The sequence below is a fragment of the Nomascus leucogenys genome, chromosome X (genome assembly GCF_006542625.1).
Source record: "Nomascus leucogenys isolate Asia chromosome X, Asia_NLE_v1, whole genome shotgun sequence".
Classification (NCBI taxonomy): Eukaryota; Metazoa; Chordata; class Mammalia; order Primates; family Hylobatidae; genus Nomascus; species Nomascus leucogenys.
In genome coordinates, this window is record NC_044406.1 from 63,133,625 (window position 1) to 63,151,793 (window position 18,169).

Consider the following 18,169-nt stretch of genomic DNA (forward strand, 5'->3'; position numbering starts at 1 on the left):
TTGAACTCAAGAGGTGGAGGTTGCAGTGTGCCAAGATCACACCACTGCACTCCAGCCTGGGCAACAGAGCAAGACTCTGTCTCAAAAAAGAAAAAAAAGGATAAATAAAATGATGAAATGTAATGAAAAGATACTTCATCCTCCTTATCATCAGTAAGTCCAATGGTGGTAGTCAGACTTCATGGTGTGCTTCTAACTATACTCCACTCATTAACGTTTACTCTATACTGTTTCAAACATCTCTCCCAACTTTGGAGGCAACATTTCCTAGCTTATTCCCGGAAAGTCTACTGATTTTCCTGGGGATTTTGTGGGTCCCAATGTCCCTACAGGATTTTCTGCTATGGCACTGTCCTTTGGGAAATCAAGTTAGGTTAATATTATTTCTTCAATTCATACTTACGGTTATTTATTTAAAATAAAAGCTTTATTGAGATAGAATTCATATACCATGCAACTTGCCCATTTAAAGTATACAATTCTGCCAGCACAGTGGCTCATGCCTGTAATCCCAGCACTTTGGCCAAGGCAGGGGGATCACTTGAGCCCAGGAGTTTGAGACCATCCTGGCCAACATAGGGAGACCTCATCTCTATTTAAAAAAAAAAAAAAATGCCGGGCTTGGTGGCTCACACGTGTAATCCCAGCACTTTGGGAGGCCAAGGCGGGCAGATCACTTGAGGTCAGTGTCAGGCCTCTGGGCCCAAGCTAAGCCATCATATCCCCTGTGACCAGCACTATACATCCATATGGCCTGAAGCAACTGAAGATCCACAAAAGAAGTGAAAATAGCCAGTTCCTGCCTTAACTGATGACATTCCACCATTCCTGCCCCACCCTAACTGATCAATTGACTTTGTGACAATACACCCTCCCCGCCCTTGTGATAATGTACTTTGTGATATTCCCCCACCCTTGTGAATGTACTTTGTATGATATACCCCACCCTTGAGAATGTACTTTGTAAGATCCACCCCCTGCCTGCAAAAAATTGCTCCTAACTCCACTGCCTGTCCCAAACCTATAAGAACTAATGATAATCCCACCACCCTTTGCTGACTCCTTTTTCCGACTCAGCCCGCCTGCACCCAGGTGAAATAAACAGCCTTGTTGCTCACACAAAGCGTGTTGGTGGACTCTCTTCACATGGATGTGTGTGACATTTGGTGCCGAAACCTGGGACAGGAGGACTCCTTCGGGAGACCAGTCTCCCGTCCTCATCCTCACTCTGTGAGGAGATCCAGGTATGACCTCAGGTCCTCAGACCAACTAACCCAAGGAACATCTCACCAAATTCAAATCAGGTAAGCAGTCTTTTCACTCTCTTCTCCAACCTCTCTTGCTATTCCTCCACCCTTCAATCTCACCCTTCCTTAATTTTGGTTCCTTTCCCTTTCTGGTAGAAACAGGAGATGCATTTTATCCATGAACTCAAAACTCCGGCACTGGTCACGGACTCGGGAAGACAGTCTTCCCTTGGTGTTTAATCACTGTGGGGATGCCTGCCTGATTATTCACCCACATTTCAGAGGTGTCTGATCACTGCGGAGATGCCTGCCTTGATCCTTCATCTTGGTGGCAAGCACCACCTCCCTGGGTGGCGAGTACTAGCCCCCCACTCCGTGTCTCTACCCTCTCTTTTCTCTGCGCTTGCTGCCTTCACTATGGGCAACCTTCCACCCTCCATTCCTCCTTCTTCTCCCTTAGCCTGTGTTCTTAAAAACTTAAAACCTCTTCAAGTCACACCTGACCTAAAACCTAAATGCCTTATTTTATTCTACAATACTGCTTAACCCCAATACAAACTCAACAACGGTTCCAAATAGCCAGAAAACAGCACTTTCGATTTCTCCATCCTACAAGAGCTAGATAATGCTTGTCGTAAAATGGGCAAATGGTCTGAGGTGTCTGATGTCCAGGCATTCTTTTGCACATCAGTCCCTCCCTAGTCTCTGCTCCCAGTGCAACTCATCCCGAATCTTTCTTTTTTCTCTCCTGTGTGTTCCTTTAGTCTCCACCCCAAGCTCTGAGTCCTTTGAATCCTCCCCAAGCTCTGAGTCCTTTGAATCCTCCTTTTCTACGAACCCATCTGACCTCTCCCCTCCTCCCCAGGCTGCTCCTTGCCAGGCTGAGCCAGGTCCCAATTCTCCCTCAGCCTCCACTCCTCTACCCTATAATCCTTCTGTCACCTCCCCTCCTCACACCCAGTCCAGCTTACAGTTTTGTTCCACTACTAGCCCTCCCCCATCTGCCCAACAATCTCCTCTTAGAGAGGTGGCTGGAGCTGAAGGCATAGTCAAGGTTAATGCTCCTTTTTCTTTATCCGACCTCTCCCAAATCACTTAGCGTTTAGGCTCTTTTTCATTAAATATAAAAACCCAGCCCAGTCCATGGCCCATTTGGCAACAACCCTTAGACACTTTACCACCCTAGACCCAGAGGGGCCAGAAGACCATATTATTCTTGATATGCATTTTATTACCCAATCTGCTCCCAACATTAGAAAAAGCTCCAAAAATTAGATTCTGGCACTCAAACCCCACAACAGGACTTAATTAACCTTGCCTTCAAGGTGTACAATAATAGAAAGAGTTGCAATTACTTGCCTCCACTGTGAGCAAAACCCAAGCCACATCTCCAGCACACAAGAAGTTCAAAACGCCTGAACCACAGTGGCCAGGAGTTCCTCCAGGACTTCCTCCCCGAGGATCTTGCTTCACGTGCCGAAAACCTGGCCACTGGGCCAAGGAATGCCCGCAGACTGGGATTCCTCCTAAGCCATGTCCCATCTGTGCAGGACCCCACTGGAAATTGGACTGTCCAACTCGCCTGGCAGCCACTCCTAGAGTCCCTAGAACTCTGGCCCGAGGCTATCTGACTGACTCCTTTCCAGATCTTCTCGGCTTAGGGGCTGAAGACTGACGCTGCCCAATCGCCTCAAAAACCTCCTGGACCATCATGGACGCTTTGGGTAACTCTTATAGTGGAGGGTAAGTTCATCCCCTTCTTAATCAATACAGAGGCTACCCACTCCACATTACCTTCTTTTCAAGGGCCTATTTCCTTTCCTCCATAACTGTTGTGGGTACTGATGGCCAGGCTTCTAAACCTCTTAAAACTCCCCAACTCTGGTGCCAACTTGGACAACATTCTTTTTTTTTTTGAGATGGAGTCTTGCTCTGTTGCCCAGGCTGGAGTGCAGTGGCGCAATCACAGCTCACTGCAAGCTCTGCCTCCCGGGTTCACGCCATTCTCCTGCCTCAGCCTCCGGTGTAGCTGGGACTACAGGCACCTGCCACCACGCCCGGCTAATTTATTGTATTTTTAGTAGAGACGGGGTTTCAGTGTGTTAGCCAGGATGGTCTCGAGCTCCTGACCTCGTGATCCACCCACCCTGGCCTCCCAAAGTGCTGGGATTACAGGCGTGAGCCACCGTGCCCAGCCAACAACATTCTTTTTTGCACTCTTTTTAGTTATCCCCACCTTCCCAGTTCCCTTATTAGGTCAAGGCATTTTAACTAAATTATCTGCTTCCCTGACTATTCCTAGGCTACAGCCACACCTCATTGCAGCCCTTTTCCCCAGTTCAAAGCCTCCTTTACATCCTTCCCTTGTATCGCCTCACCTTAATCCAGTATGGAACACCTCTACTCCCTCCTTGGTGACTGATCATGCACCCCTTACCATCCCATTAAAACCTAATCACCCTTACCCCACTCAATGCCAATATCCCATCCCACAGCATGCTTTAAAAGGATTAAAGCCTGCTATCACTCGCCTGCTACAGCATGGCCTTCTAAAGCCTATAAACTCTCCTTACAATTCCCCCATTTTACCTGTCCAAAAACCAGACAAGTCTTACAGGTTAGTTCAGGATCTGCATCTTATCAACCAAATTGTCTTGCCTATCCACCCCGTGGTTCCAAACCCATATACTCTCCCATCCTTAGTACTTCCTTCCACAACCCCTCCGCAACCCATTATTCTGTTCTAGATCTCAAACACGCTTTATTTACTATTAATTTGCACCCTTCATCCCAGCCTCTCTTCACTTTCACTTGGACTGACCCTGACACCCATCAGTCTCGGCAACCTACCTGGAGTGTACGGCCACAAGGCTTCATGGACAGTCCCCATTACTTCCGTCAAGCTCTTTCTCATAATTTACTTTCTTTCTATCCATCTGCTTCTCAACTTATTAAATATTTTGATGACCTTCTACTTTATAGCCCCTCCTACAAATCTTCCCAACAGGACACCCTCCTGCTCCTCCAACATCTATTCTCAAAAGGACATCGCACATCCCCCTCCAAAGCTCAAATTTCTTCCCCATCTGTTACCTACCTGGTCATAATTCTTCATGAAAACACGCATGCTCTCCCTGCCAATCATGTACGGCTGATCTCTCAAACCCCAACCCCTTCTACAAAACAACAACTCCTTTCCTTCCTGGGCATGGTTGGATACTTTCACCTTTGGATTCCTGGTTTTGCCATCCTGACTAAACCATTATATCAACTCACAAAAGGAAACCTAGCTGACCCCATAGATCCTAAATCCTTTCCCCACTCCTTCCATTCCTTAAAAACAGCCCAAGAAGCTGCTCCCACACTAGCTCTCCCTAACTCATCCGAACCCTTTTTCATTACACACAGCCGAAGTGCAGGGCTGTGCAGTCGGAATTCCTACACAAGAGCCAGGACCACGCCCTGTAGCCTTTCTGTCCAAACAACTTGATCTTACTGTTTTAGGCTGGCTCCCACATTATTCCTGATACGACACCTGACCCCCATGACTGTAGCTCTCTGATCCACCTGGCATTCACTCCATTTCCCCATATTTCCTTCTTTCCTGTTCCTCACCCTGATCACACTTGATTTATTGATGGTAGTTCTTCCAGGCCCAATCACCAATCACCATCAAAGGCAGGCTATGCTATAGTGTCTTCCACATCTGTCATTGAGACTACCGCTCTGCCCCCCTCCACTACCTCTCAGCAAGCCGAACTCATTGCCTTAACTCTGGCCCTCACTCTTGCAAAGGGACTACATGTCAATATTTATACTGACTCTAAATATGTCTTCCGTATCCTGCACCACCATGCTGTTATATGGGCTGAAAGAGGTTTCCTCGCTATGCAAGGGTCCTCCATCATTAATGCCTCTTTAATAAAAACTCTTCTCAAGGCCACTTTACTTCCAAAGGAAGCTAGAGTCATTCACTGCAAAGGCCATCAAAGGGCCTCAGACCCCATTGCTCAAGGCAACAATTATGCTGATAAGACAGCTAAAGAAGCAGCCAGTATACCTGCTTCTGTCCCTCACTGCCAGGTTTTCTCCTCATCACTCACTCCTACTTACTCTCCCACTGAAGTTTCCACCTATCAATCCCTCCCCACTCAAGGCAAATGGTTCTTGGACCAAGGAAAATATCTCCTTCCAGCCTCACAGGCCCATTCTATTCTGTCGTCATTTCATAACCTCTTCCATGTAGGTTACAAGCCGCTAACCCATCTCTTAGAACCTCTCATTTCCTTTCCATCCTGCAAATCTATTCTCAAGGAAATCACTTCTCAGTATTCCATCTGCTATTCTACTACTCCTCAGGGATGTCTCAGGCCCCCTCCCTTTCCTACACATCAAGCTCAGGGATTTGCCCCTGCCCAGGACTGGCAAATTGACTTTACTCACATGCCCTGAGTCAGGAAACTAAAATACCTCTTTGTCTGGGTAGACACTTTCACTGGATGGGTAGAGGCCTTTCCCACAGGGTCTGAGAAGGCCAACACAGTAATTTCTTCCCTTCTGTCAGACATAATTCCTTGGTTTGGCCTTCTCACCTCTATACAGTCCAATAACGGACCGGCCTTTTTTTTTTTCCTCCAATTTAAAACCTTTAATTGAAAAGTAAAATTTAATGTTGAAAATGCAAACTTGGGGAAGGCAGAAAGATCACACACACAAGGCTGTCACTTCACACTTGGAGGGTTGCACAGCGGCCAGGCAGAGGCGCTCCTCACTTCCCGGATGGTGGGCAGCCAGGCAGAGGTGCTCCTCACTTCCCAGTCAGTTGGGTGGCCGGGCAGATGGGCTCCTAGCTTCCTGGAAGGTGGGCGGCCAGGAAGAGGTGCTCCTCTCTTCCCAGACAGGGCAGTGACCAGAGAGAGGAGCTCCTCACTTGCCAGAGGGCGTGGTGGCCAGGCAGAAGCGCTCCTCACATCCCAGACGGTGGGGGTGGGGAGCCTGGGCAGAGGCGCTCCTCATTTGCTAGACAGGGCGGCAGCCGGGCAGAAGCGCTCCTCACTTTCCAGATGGGCGGCAGCTGGGCAGAGGTGCTCCTCACTTCCCAGACAGTGGGGCGGCCAGGCAGAGGCGCTTCTCACATCCTAGACAGGGCGGTGGCTGGGCAGAGGCGCTTCTCATATCCCAGATGGTGGGCAGCCCGGACCGGCCTTTATTAGTCAAATCAACCAAGCAGTTTGCCAGGCTCTTGGTATTCAGTGGAAGCTTCATACCCCTTACCATCCTCAATCTTCAGGAAAGGTAGAACAGACTAATGGTCTTCTAAAGACACACCTCACCAAACTCAGCCTCCAACTTAAAAAGGACTGGACAGTACTTTCACTACTTGCCCTTCTCAGAATTCGGGCCTGTCCTCGGGATGCTACAGGGTGCAGCCCATTTGAGCTCCTGTATGGATGCTCCTTTTTATTAGGCCCCAGTCTCATTCCAGACACCAGTCCTCTAGCTGATTATCTTCCAGTCCTCCAGCAGACTAGACAGGAAATTCGCCAGGCTGCTAATCTTCTCTTGCCTACTCCAGATTCCCAGCCACATGAAGACACCCTAGCTGGACGATCAGTTCTTGTTAAGAATCTGACCCCTTAAACTCTACAACCTTGATGGACCGGACCCTACTCAGTCATCTATAGTACCCCAACTGCCGTCCACCTGCAGGACCCTCCCCATTGGGTTCACTGTTGTAGAATAAAGCTGTGTCCGTTGGACAGCCAGCCTGATCTCTCCTCTTCCTCCTGGAAGTTGCAAGTACTCTCCTCTACTTCCCTTAAACTCATATTTCTGAAGAACACTAATAACCCTGATGAGCCTAATACATCCTTTCATTTTTATTAGGTCTCTTCTTCCTTACCCTACTCTTTACAATAGGGCTTTACGCAGTCACCCCCCACTAATTGGACTGCACCACAAAAACTCGTCATCCCTACTATCTTCTGTCTCGTCATACTCCTACTCACCATTCTAAACTACTCATAAATGCCCTGCCCTTGTTTACACTGCCAGTTTACACTTTTCCTCCAAACCATCGTAGCGGATATCTCCTGGTACTATCCCTAATCCTCCACTCTTGACTCCCTCTTGGAGTGGACGGATTATCTTTGCTGACAGGGCACACTCCAATACTTCCACCTTGATGAAGTCCTATTCTTTACTTATATACTCACTCTTTTTTTTTTTTTTCAGACGGAGTCTCGCTCTGTTGCCCAGGCTGGAGTGCAGTGGCGCGATCTCAGCTCACTGCAAGCTCCATCTCCCAGGTTCATGCCATTCTCCTGCCTCAGGCTCCTGAGTAGCTGGGACTACAGGTGCCTGCCACCACGCCCGGCTAATTTTTTGTATTTTTTTAGTAGATACGGGGTTTCACCACGTTAGTCAGGATGGTCTTGATCTCCTGACCTTGTGATCCACCCACTTCGGCCTCCCAAAGTGCTGGGATTACAGGCATGAGCCACCGTGCCCGGCCTACCTTTATACTCACTTATTCTCATTCCTGTTCTTATACCACCCTCTACTCTCCCCAGCTATCTCCGCCACACTATCAATCTCACTCACTCTCTCCTAGCCGTTTCTAATCCTTCTTTAACAAACAATTGCTGGCATTGCCTTTCTCTTTCCTCCAAAATTACCGAGGCCTCGACTTACTCATTGCTAAAAAAAGGGGACTATGTATATTTTTAAATGAAGAGTGTTGTTTTTACCTAAATCAATCTGGCCTGGTGTATGACAACATAAAAAAACTCAAGGATAGAGCCCAAAAACTCACCAACCAAGCAAATAATTACACTGAACCCCCTTGGGCACTCTCTAATTGGATGTCCTGGGTCCTCCCAATTCTTAGTCCTTTAATACCTGTTTTTCTCCTTTTCTTATTCGGACTTTGTGTCTTCTGTTTAGTTTCTCAATTCATACAAAACTGCATCCAGGCCATCACCAATCATTCTCTATGACAAATGCTCCTTCCAACAACCCCACAATATCACCCCTTACCCCAAAATCTTTCTTCAGTTTAATCTCTCCCACTCTAGGTTCCCATGCCGCCCCTAATCCCATTCGAAGCAGCCCTGAGAAACATTGCCCATTATCTCTCCATACCACCCCCAAAAAACATTCGCCGCCCCAACACTTCACCACCATTTTGTTTTGTTTTTCTTATTAATATAAGAAGACAGGAATGTCAGGCCTCTGAGCCCAAGCTAAGCCATCATCTCCCCTGTGACCTGCACATATACATCCATATGGCCTGAAGCAACTGAAGATCCACAAAAGAAGTGAAAATAGCCAATTCCTGCCTTAACTGATGACATTCCACCATTCCTGCCCCACCCTAACTGATCAATTGACTTTGTGACAATACACCCTCCCCACCCTTGTGATAATGTACTTTGTGATATTCCCCCAGCCTTGTGAATGTACTTTGTATGATACACCCCACCCTTGAGAAGGTACTTTGCAATATGCTCCCCCACCCTTAAGAAGGTACTTTGTAAGGTTCTCCCTACCCTTTGTACTTTGTAAGATCCACCCCCTGCCTGCAAAAAATTGCTCCTAACTCCACTGCCTATCCCAAACCTATAAGAACTCATGATAATCCCACCACCCTTTGCTGACTGCTTTTTTGGACTCAGCTTGCCTACACCCAGGTGAAATAAACAGCCTTGTTGCTCACACAAAGCCTGTTTGTGGACTCTCTTCACACGGACGCACGTGACAGTCACGAGTTTGAGACCAGCCTGGCCAACATGGTGAAACCTCCCTCTCTACTAAAATACAAAAATTAGCCGGGCATAGTGGTGTGTGCCTGTAATCCCAGCTACCTGGGAGGCTGAGGCAGGAGAATCACTGGAACCTGAGAGGCAGAGGCTGCAGTGAGCCAGGATCGCGCCACTGCACTCCAGCCTCAGAGACAGAGCAAGACTCCAGCCTCAGAGACAGAGCAAGACTCCATCTCAAAAAAAAAAAACAAGAGAGAGAGAAAATATATCATTTTTCTTGGGATGACAGTAATAGTACTAACATGATCATATTAACTTTTCAGGCCAGGCGCGGTGGCTCACGCCTGTAATCCCAGCACTTTGGGAGTCCGAAGTGGGCGGATCACGAGGTCAATAGATTGAGACCATCCTGGCTAAGACGGTGAAACCCCATCTCTATTAAAAATACAGAAAATTAGCCGGGCGTGGTGGCAGACGCCTGTATTCCCAGCTACTCTGGAGGCTGAGGCAGGAGAATCTCTTGAACCCAGGAGGCGGAGGTTGCAGTGAGCTGAGATCATGCCACTGCACTCCAGCCTGGGCAGCCTGGGTGACAGAGTGAGACTCCCTCTCAAAAAAAAAAAAAAAAAAAAAAAAAGCTGGGCACGGTGGCTCACACCTGTAATCCCATCACTTTGGGAGGCTGAGGTGGGTGGGTGGCTTGAAACCAGGAGTTCGAAATCAGCCTGGCCAACATGGTGTAACCCTGTCTCTACAAAAATTACAAAAATCAGCCAGGTGTGGTCGCGCACGCCTGTAGTCCCGGCTACTCGGGAGGCTGGGGCAGAGAATCACTTGAACCTGGTAGGCGGAGGTTGCAGTGAGCAATTGCGCCACTGCACTCCAGCCTGGGTGACAGGGCAAGATTCTGCCTCAAAAAAAACCGGGCTGGGCACAGTGGCTCACGCCTGTAATCCCAGGACTTTGAGAGGCTAAGGCGGGTGGGTCACCTGAGGTCAGGAGTTCAAGACCAGCCTGGCTAACATGGTGAAACCCGTCTACAAAAATATAAAAATTGGCCGGCACTTTGAGGGGCCAAGGCGGGCAAATCACGAGGTCAAGAGATCGAGGCCATCCTGACCAACATGGTGAAACCCCGTCTCTACTAAAAGTACAAAAAAAAAAATTAGCTGGGCATGGTGGCTCGCGCCTGTAGTCCCAGCTTCTCGGAGGGCTGAGGTAGGAGAGTCACTTGAACCCGGGAGGCAGAGGTTGCTGTGAGCTGAGATGGCACCACTGCACTCCAGCCAGGTGACAGAGTGAGACTCCATCTCAAAAAAGAAAAAAAAAATCATCTGAGAAGAGGATAATATTTATTTTAGAAAAAAAATTTAAAAATAGGCTGGGCGCAGTGGCTTACACCTGTAATCCCAGCACGTTGGGAGGCCAAGGCAGGTGGCTCACGAGGTCAGGAGTTCGAGACCAGCCTGACCAACATCGTGAAACCCCATGTCTACTAAAAATACAAAAATTAGCCAGGCGTAGTGGCCTGTGCCTGTAATCCCAGCTACTCAGGAGGCTGAGGCAGGAGAATTGCTTGAACCCGGGAGCCAGAGGTTGCAGTGAGCCAAGTTCGCGCCATTACACTCCAGCCTGGGCGACACTGAGGCTCCAGCTCAAAAAAAAAGAAATTAAAAAATAATAACGTATACAATTCAGTGGATTTTAGTATATTCACAGATATGTGTATACAATTCAGTGGATTTTAGTATATTCACAGATATGTTTAACCATTACCAGTCAATGCTACATTTTCATTACCTCAGAAAGAAGCCCTGTACCCTTTAGCTATCACCCCCATTTCCCATCCTCCCAGCCTTTTTCTTTTCTTTTTTGTTTTTTGTTTGTTTGTTTGTTTGTTTTGCCAACTGGGAAGTCTTTCGAACCACAGTAGGCTCAGATACTTATTTTTATTTATTTTTTAAATTTCACGTATTTATTTATTTTCCTCCCAGCCTTAAACAACCACCATGCTACTTTCTATCTCCATAGATTTGCTTATTTGGGACATTTCATATCAATAGAATCATATAATATGTGGTCTTTTGTGGTTGCCTTTGTTCACTTAGCATATTTTCAAGGTTCATCCACATTGTAGAATGTACCACTAGTTCATTCTTTTTGTGGCTGAATTATAGTCCATTGTATGGATAGACCATATTTTATTTATGCATTCATCAGTTGTACATCTGGGTTGTTTCCACCTTTTGGCTATTATTAATAATGCTGCTACAAGGCCAGGCGCGGTGGCTCACGCTTGTAATCCCAGCACTTTGGGAGGCCGAGGCAGGCGGATCACGAGGTCAGGAGATCGAGACCACAGTGAAACCCCGTCTCTACTAAAAATACAAAAAAAATTAGCCGGGCATGGTGGCGGGCGCCTGTAGTCCCAGCTACTCGGAGAGGCTGAGGCAGGAGAATGGCGTGAACCCGGGAGGCGGAGCTTGCAGTGAGCCGAGATTGCGCCACTGCACTCCAGCCTGGGCGACAGAGCGAGACTCCGTCTCAAAAAAAAAAAAAAATGCTGCTATAAACATTTGTGTACAAGTTTTTGTGTGAACATATATTTTCAGTTTTCTTGGGTAGATAACTGAGAGTGGAAATGCTAGGTCACACGCTATATTTAATTGTTTGAGGAACTGCCAGACTGTCTTCCAAAATAGCTGTACCATTTTACATTCCCACTAGGAAGGTTTCAATTTCTTCACATCCTCGTCCACACTTGTTACTATCTGACTTTGATTCTAGCCATCCTAGTGGTTGTGAAGTAGTATCTCATTGTAGGTTTGATTTCCATTTCTCTGATGACTAATAATGTTGAGCATCTTTTCATGTACCTTGAACCTTTTGTATATCTTCCTTGGAGAAAAGTATATTTAAAATTTTGTCCATTTTCGAATTGGGCTAGTTGTCTTTTTTTTTTTTTTTTGAGACGGAGTTTCACTCTTGTCACCCAGGCTGGAGTGCAATGGCGCAATCTCGGCTCACTGCAACCTCCACCTCCCAGGTTTGAGCAATTCTCCTGCCTCAGCCTCCCAAGTAGCTGGGACTACAGGTGCATGCCACCATGCCCAGCTAATTTTTGTGTTTTTAGTAGAGACGGGGGTTTCACCATGTTGGCCAGGCTAGTCTCGAACTCCTGACCTCAGGTGATCTGCCCACCTCGGCCTCCCAAAGTGTTGGGATTACAGGCATGAGCCACCAGGCCCAGCTTATTTGTCTTTTTATTATTGAGTTGTAAGAGTTCTTTGTATATCCTAGATACAAGCCCCTTATCAGATGTATGATTTACTAATATTTTTTCCCATTCAGTGTTGAAATTTTCATTTTCTTAATAATGTAATTTGAAGCATAAAAGTTTTAATTTTCTAGGACACCCCCTCAAAAGTTTTCATTTTGATGTGGTCCAAGTTATCTATTTTTTCTTTTGATGTCTTTGCTTTGGGTGTTATATTTAAGAATTCACTGCCAAATTCAAGGTCATGAAGATTTATCTCTATGTTTTCTTCTAATAGTTTTATAGTCCAGGCACGGTGGCTCATGCCTGTAATCCCAGCACTGTGGGAGGCAGAGGTGGGTGGATCAGTTGAGGTCAAGAGTTCGAGACCAGCCTGGCCAACATGGTGAAACCCCATCTCTACTAAAAATACAAAAATTAGCCGGGTGTTGTGGTGCACGCCTGTAATCCCAGCTACTCAGGACTCCATCTCAAAAAAAAAAAAAATTAGAAAATGTGAGTCCTCGGCCTGACAAGAGCTTGTTAAAAAAAAAAAAAAGAGAGAGAGAGAGAAAGAGAAAAAAAAAGAAAGTGTGAGTCCTCCAATTTTGCTCTTGTTTTATCAAAGTTGTTTTGGCTAATCTGGGTCCCTGGGAATTCCATATGAATTTTAGAATTAGCTTGTCAAATTCTACAAATAACTTAGGATTCTGATAGGGATTGCATTGAATTTGTTGGTTAACTTGGGTAATATTGTCATTTTAACAACATTAGGCCTTCTGATCCACAATCATCAGGTGTTCTCCCATTTAGATCCTTTTTTTTTTTTTTTGAGACGGAGTTTTGCTATACAGGCTGGAGTGCAATGGCGCGATCTCAACTCACTGCAAGCTCCATTTCCCGGGTTCAAGTAATTCTCCGGCCTCAGGCTCCTGAGCAGCTAGGGTTACAGGTGTGTGCCACCACGCCCAGCTAATTTTTTGTATTTTTAGTAGAGATGGGGTTTCACCATGTTGGCCAGGCTGGTCTCAAACTCCTGACATCAGGTGATCCACCCGCCTTGGCAAAACCTGGCCAACATGGTGCAACCCTGTCTCTACTAAAAATACACACACAAAAAATTAGCCGGGCATGGTGGCGTGCGACTATAATTCTAGCTACTCCAGAGGCTGAGGCAGGAGAATCGCTTGAACCTGGGAGGCGGAGGTTGCAGTGAGCCGAGATCAAGCCACTGCACTCTAGCCTGGGTAACACAGTGAGACCGTCTCAACAACTAAACGAAACAAAACAATATTTTGTAGCATTCAGAGTATAAGTTTTGTACTTCCGCTGTTACATTTATTTCTAAGCATTTTATTCTTTCTGATGCTATTATAAATGGAATAGTTTCCTTACTTCTTTTTCTTTTTTTCTTTTTGTAGTACATGTTGTGGCTGTGGTGTTTCCTTAATTCCATTTTCAAATTGTTCATTGCAAGTGTACAGAAATATACTTGATTTTCATATATTGACTTTTGTATATCCTGCAGCTTTGCTGATTCATTTCTTTGTTCTAATAAGTTTTTTTAAGTAGATTCCCTAGGATTTTCTATATACAACATCATGTCATCTGCAAATAGATACAGTTTGACTTCCTTTACATTTTGGATACCTTTTCTTTTTCTTGCCAATTGCTCTGGCTAGAATCTCTAAGTACAATATTGAATACAAGTGTCATTCACTTATAGTCCTTAAAGCAGAGTGTTGCAAACTGGGCCATTCACTTTTTCTTGATTTATATTTCTTATGTATCTAGTTACTTATTATTTATTGAGGACAGAAATCCTTAGTATTGATAAACCCCAATTATCATGTTCAGTACCTCGAAAGTATTCAAATAGTATGTAATTGATAATGATACTTAGAAAAAAATAGCCTCTTGGCCGGGCGTGGTGGCTCATGCCTGTAATCCCAGCACTTTGGGAGGCTGAGGCGGGTGGATCACGAGGTCAGGAGTTCAAAACCAGCCTGGCCAATATGGTGAAACCCCCTCTCTACTAAAAATACAAAAATTAGCCGAGCATGACGGCATGCGCCTGTAGTCCCAGCTACTATGGGGGCTGAGGCAGAAGAATCGCTTGAACCCGGGAGGCGGAGGTTGCAGTGAGCTGAGATCACGCCACTGCACTCCAGCCTGTGCGACAGAGGGAGACTCTGTCTCAAAACACACAAACAAACACACAAACAAACAAAATTAGTCAGGTGTGGTGGCAGACGCCTGTAATCCCAGCTACTTGGGAGGCTGAGACAAGAGAATGGCTTCAACCCAGGAGGTGGAGGTTGCAGTGAGCCGAGATCGTGCCATTGCACTCCAGCCTGGGCGACGGAGCCAGTTTCTTGAGACTCTGTCTCAAGAAAAAAAAAAAAAAGACCGGGTGCAGTGGCTCACGCCTGTAATCCCAGCACTTTGGGAGGCCAAGGGGGCAGATCACAAGGTCAGGAGTTCGAGACCAGCCTGCCAACATCGTGAAACCTTGTCTCTACTAAAAATACAAAACTTAGCTGGGCGTGGTGGTGCATGCCTGTAATCCCAGCTACTTGGGAGGCTGAGGCAGAAGAACTGCTTGAACCCGGGAGGTGGAGGTTGCAGGGAGGTGGAGGTTGCAGTGAGCTGAGATTATGCCACTGCTCTCCAGCCCGGGCAACAGAGCAAGACTCTGACTCTGGCGGAAAATTAAAGAAAAGAAAAAAATGGCCTCTCAAAGCCTTGCTTGGACCTTCTCTCTCTGTTGCTTTGGCTGGCTCCTCTCCATCACCTGCCTCTTAACTGTAGATGTTTTGCAGGCTTCTGTCCTAGGTTGTCTTTTTTTTTTTTAACTTTAGTTTTCTCATTCCCTTATGCCCTCAGCTTCCACTACCAACATTAGGTTGACAACTCACACATTGTTTATGTCGACAATCCAGACCTCTATTTTGACATTTAGACCTACATTTCAATTGGCTTATAGCCAATTACATGTTATCTCCACCCGGACATTCTGCATGCACTTAAACTCAACATGACCAAAACTGCACTGATTGACTTTCACCAAATCTTGCTCTTCTGCCTCTATTTACTATCCTGGTTAGTGGCACAACCAGACTTCCAGGCACCCAAATCAGAAACCTGGGAATCATTCTAGTCTTCTTTCATTCCTTACCCCCTACATTTAACTGGTTATTAAGTTCCCTTGATCCTACCTTCTAAATATCTGAATTTGGTTTCCTTTTCTTTACCCCTACAACCACTGCCGTAGTTCAGTACTTCTTGGTCTCTTACCTGAATTATCATCATTGTGTCCTAATTGGTCTTCCTATCTCCTAGCATATCTCCTCCAATCTATTCTACACTCTGTTCCCAGGGTTATATCCATGTCCTCTTCCCTGGAACCTATCAGTGTTAATTTATATGGCAGAAAAGAAGGACTTTGCAGATATGATTAAGTTAAGGATCTTGAGATAGAGAGATTATCCAGGTGGGCCCTAAATGCAATGACAAATGTCCTGATAAGAGAGAGAAATTTGACACACAGGCCGGGCGCGGTGGCTCACGCTTGTAATCCCAGCACTTTGGGAGGCCGAGGCGGGCGGATCACGAGGTCAGGAGATCGAGACCACGGTGAAACTCCGTCTCTACTAAAAGTACAAAAAAATTAGCCGGGCGTGGTGGCGGGCGCCTGTAGTCCCAGCTACTCGGAGAGGCTGAGGCAGGAGAATGGCGTGAACCCGGGAGGCGGAGCTTGCAGTGAGCCGAGACCGCGCCACTGCACTCCAACCTGGGTGACAGAGCAAGACTCCGTCTCAAAAAAAAAAAAAAAAAAAAAGAAATTTGACACACAGAGACGTGGAGAGGGCCATGTGATGATGGAGGCAGAGACTGGAGTGAAAGGGCCATAAGCCAAGGAATGCCGGCAGCCACCAGAAGCTGGAAGAGACAAGAAACAGATTTTCCCCTAGAGCCTCTAGAAGGAGTATGCCCCTACCAACACCTTGATTTCATCTCAGTGATAATGATTTCAGACTTCTGTCCTCCAGAACTGTGAGAAAATACATTTCTCTTGTTTTAAGCCACCACATTTGTGGTAATTTGTTACAACAGCCTCAGGAAACTAATACAGTGATTTTCTAAAATTCAATCCTATCACAGATGAAAAAAATGATTTTCTCTGTCTCTGTGTCTCTGTCTCTATATGTCTATCATTCCATCTATGTATTTATGTATCTATATATGTATGTATCTATCTATCTATCTGTGTGTGTGTATACCCGGAAGAAAAAAATACGAAAATGTTAAAAATTATTTCTGGACAGTGGGATTATGATGATTTTATTCTTCTGTGCATTTTCCAACTTTTCCCTCAAAAAGCATATATTGCTTTTATAATTAGAAAAAGCAATATAAATTATTTTTTTTAAAACCCTTCAATGGCTCCCCATCACTTACAGATTAAAGTACAAACTTCTAAGCATAGCATAGGGCCTTAATTTTTTGGTCTTTGCCTATGTCTCTAGCCTAATTTCCTATCACTCAGCCTCCCCACTTCTCTTCAGCCATGAAAAACTACCCAAAACATACATCATTCTGCCTCTGACACTTTGCACAATGACCTTTTTGACTTCATCCTCTTGGTCAAGAACCAATTCATATCAGGCAAGGTGGCTCATGCCTGTAATCCCAGCACTTTGGGAGGCCGAGGCAGGAGGATGGTTTGAGCTCAGGAGTTTAAGACCAGCCTGGGCAACATGGCAAAACCACGTTTCTATAAACAAACAAATTAGCCGAGTGTGGTCGTGAGTGTCTGTAGTCCCAGCCATTTGGAGGCTGAGGTAGGAGGATTGCTTGAGCCCAGGAGGTCAAGGCTGCAGTGAATCATGTTCATGCCACTGCTCTCCAGCCTGGCTGACAGCCAGATCTTGTGTCAAAATAAATAAATAAATAAATATATAAACCAATTCAAGGGTGTTCTTCCCTGTGAAGCCATTCCTGATCTACTCAAGCAGATCCATGTTACACTTTACTGCTACTGTACCTCCAATATGCTATTATTTTATTTGTGTAAGGTATTGCAATTATTGGTTTACATGAACATCTTTCCACTTATTTTATTAACAACGTAGAAATTCATTAAAATTTTATTGAATCCATAGTGGTTTTTTGTAATTATGTATTTTCTCACTCAGCAGATACTAAAAACTATCATGTGGCAATCTGTAAAATGTTTGATATTAAAAAGTAGTCCTGGCCAGGCACAGTGGCTCACGCTTGTAATCCTAGCACTTTAGGAGGCCGAGGTGGGCGGATCACTTGAGGTCAGGAGCTTGAGACCAGCCTGGCCAACATGGTGAAACCCTGTCTCTACTAAAAATACAAAAGTTAGCCGGGCGTGGTGGCAGGTGCCTGTAGTCCCAGCTACTCGGGAGGCTGAGGCAGGAGAATGGCGTGAACCCGGGAGGCGGAGCTTGCAGTGAGCTGAGATCGCGCCACTGCACTCCAGCCTGGGCGACAGAGCAAGACTCTGTCTCAAAAAAAAAAAAAAAATTGGCTGGGCATAGGCACGGTGGCAGGCACCTGTAATCCCAGCTACTCGGGAGGCTGAGGCAGGAGAATTGCTTGAACCTGGGAGGCAGAGGCTGCAGTGAGCCGAGATCACACCACTGCACTCCAGTCTGGGCGACAGAGCGAGACTCCGTCCCCCCGCCAAAAAAAAAAGTGGTCCTCCACTGGGTGCCCTGGCTCATGCCTGTAATCCCGGCACTTTGCCAAGCGGAGGTGGGATTCCTTACACCCAGGAGTTTAAGACCAGTCTGGGCAATATGGTGAAACCCTGTCTCTACAAAACATACAAACCCCCCCGGGGGGAGTTGTGCCCTCCTGTAGTCCCAGCT